The sequence below is a fragment of the Scylla paramamosain genome, chromosome 42, assembly GCF_035594125.1.
Source record: "Scylla paramamosain isolate STU-SP2022 chromosome 42, ASM3559412v1, whole genome shotgun sequence".
Classification (NCBI taxonomy): domain Eukaryota; kingdom Metazoa; phylum Arthropoda; class Malacostraca; order Decapoda; family Portunidae; genus Scylla; species Scylla paramamosain.
Window position 1 is genome coordinate 367,501 of NC_087192.1, and position 2,500 is coordinate 370,000.

Here is a 2,500-nt window from a genome sequence, read left to right on the forward strand (position 1 = left end):
TTATTACTCTCAAAAGGCATAATATACAGTTAGGTTTGGTGTGTGTGTGTGTGTGTGTGTGTGTGTGTGTGTGTGTGTGTGTGTGTGTGTGTGAATAGAGCCAAGGCCGTTTAACCTAATGTTGACCTTGATTCAAGCGGCAGAATCTACTTTACACTGCTTGGCACGCGAGCATTGAGAGAGAGAGAGAGAGAGAGAGAGAGAGAGAGAGAGAGAGAGAGAGAGAGAGAGACGGGAGGGGGGTACAGGATTCTCAAATATTCTGTTTCTACGTCTTTTCGCAGACTATAGCCTAGTGTAAGCTGCTGTGGTTTTCAATGGCGTTTTGGCGATTCTAGTGATGGCTTGACAAGGATTCTGCATCACCAATTGGGAAAACACTCTCAACAACCCGATTAACCGTCTCTGTGGCATCTGAAAGTAATCCTGGTGAGCCAACAAAGCGTTTAAGAATACGGATTTTTTTTTATTCCTTTATTTTTTCTCCTCTCTTTTCCTTTCATCTTTATATTGAGTTATCATTTTCTCTTGTTTTATTTTTATTTTTTTGTCCTTTTTTTTCCCTTTTATTTTTTTTTATTTACTTATTTGTGCGTGTTAATATTTTGTACCGCGATACTGATGACAACTAAAGAAAAAAATCTGAAAGACGTAACATTTCATTCACTAACACCCAGGTGATGTGTTCTTCATATTCTGCCGAGTGAAATAAATTGTCTGCTACTACTACTACTGAAAACGTCATTTTTACTACCAGATAACTAACACTAAATAGGTGGGCGTTATCGTGATAAGGACATCGGGTTATCGGTTATCCAATCATTATAATTATTTTCCCTCGATATCAATTCATCGGTATCGCCAATACCTTTGCTTCCAAACCAGCGATAATCATTTTTTTTTTTTTTTTTTCCATGAGCATGTTGAAGTTATAAATTTTCAAAATCAGATGTAGTTATTTTGCTTAAAACAGTACTCTTTATTAGTAAACAGACAGGATAAACACTGGATTTTATTTTTTTTCTAAGATAAAGATAACAATAAATTGGGTATATTATTTTTTTATTTGAAATATCAATACCGTTATTACTAGTATTGGAGTTTTTGATTTATCGATGTATCGGTTATTGGTTATCGGATTTATTGCAACTTATCGATTATAGATTATCGTTATCGATTTATCGGTTATCGTGATATATATTTTTTTCTTTTTTATTATTATTATTATTATTTATTTATTTTTTTTTCGTTATCGCGCCTAGCCATGCAAATAACATGCCTAATCCTTATCGTACCGAACCCACCAGCCCCCCTACCCCCTAGAAAGACGGTGCTTGTAGCGATCACCGCCGCCAGGACGCAACCAAACCTAAGTACGTGGGTGATGTTCAAGAGGGAAGCAGTGCACCGCGTTCCGGCTACAAGTAAAGAAAATGGCAGTTGGGTTATCTTGCTCCAGTATTCGCCCCGTGTATTTCTGTAAGCTAATGTTATGTAGTAGGTGAGTTTTACTGTTATTCCATGGGTTCCTTTAATCTTTTTACTTACTTATTTATTTATTTTATTTATTTATTTTTTTTTTTAAGTGGGTCTAGACAAGGACAACTGAAAATAAAGAAAAAAAAAAAGGTCGTATTGAAATAGATAAGCTTCTCCATTGTTATCTTATGCGTTCCTTTAAGGTTTTCATTTATTTGTTCATTTTTTTTATTTCGTGTGTGTGTGTGTGTGTGTGTGTGTGTGTGTGTGTGTGTGAGGGTTTCTGGCCATGAGAAAAAAAAAATAAAAACTTAAATAGGTAAGCTTAGTACCTTTCAACATCTTTGCATTGGATTTATTTTATTTTATCTATTTATTTATTTGTTTGTTTATAATTGGAGGGAAGTCTGGCCAAGAGCAGCACAAATTAAACTAAATAAACAAATAAAATAGAAGCAAACCGAAATATGTAAACTTTTCCATTGCATATTTCCTTACTCATCTCTTACAACAGATATGTGACTTGTGTGTAATAATGTTGAAAGTGACGAAAGAACATCCCTGAATAAGAAATAAACAGGTGAACCATAATAAAACAAAGTGAGGCAAGGTTGAAGTAGTGAATCCTTAGCTATTTTTACTTGTAATTGTAGTCATTATAGTAAGAATGAATTCAAAATAAAAAAGATTAATAATAATAGATATAGTGAATGTAATGGTGGACAAAGTGAAGCAAAATATTGAATCCTTGTTATTTTTATTTATGTATCGTGAGAATTAATGCAAATAGTAAATAGATGGGAAATTAAATAATAAAAAAACGTGGAGATTGTGATGAAGAATGATGCATAACACATAAAGAAAAATAAATAGACAAATGAACGTGTGATTGTGACGAAGAGTAAATTGTAATAGTAGTTACCTTGTCATTATTGTTTATATAGATAGTGTGTCGTATTTATTATTGATATAGAAGTGTGTGTGTGTGTGTGTGTGTGTGTGTATATTTAGAACTGGTCCG

At 33.4% G+C, this 2,500-nt stretch overlaps 1 protein-coding gene across 10 annotated transcripts in view; it reads left to right on the plus strand.

The window, feature by feature from the left end:
• Nucleotides 1-2,500, plus strand: part of LOC135093246 (tyrosine-protein kinase CSK-like) — an 80,370-nt gene that overhangs the window by 8,256 nt on the left and 69,614 nt on the right. For 2 of the 10 annotated variants that reach the window (XM_063992292.1, XM_063992288.1), the window contains exon 2: nt 285-297. The exons of 4 other annotated variants lie outside the window; for them this stretch is intronic. The gene's annotated coding sequence lies outside the window, so the exon portion shown is untranslated. Of the gene's footprint in view, nt 1-284; nt 430-1,307; nt 1,480-2,500 lie in introns of those variants that run through there. 4 more of the 10 variants (XM_063992295.1, XM_063992291.1, XM_063992287.1 and 1 more) reach the window with 3 other exon arrangements.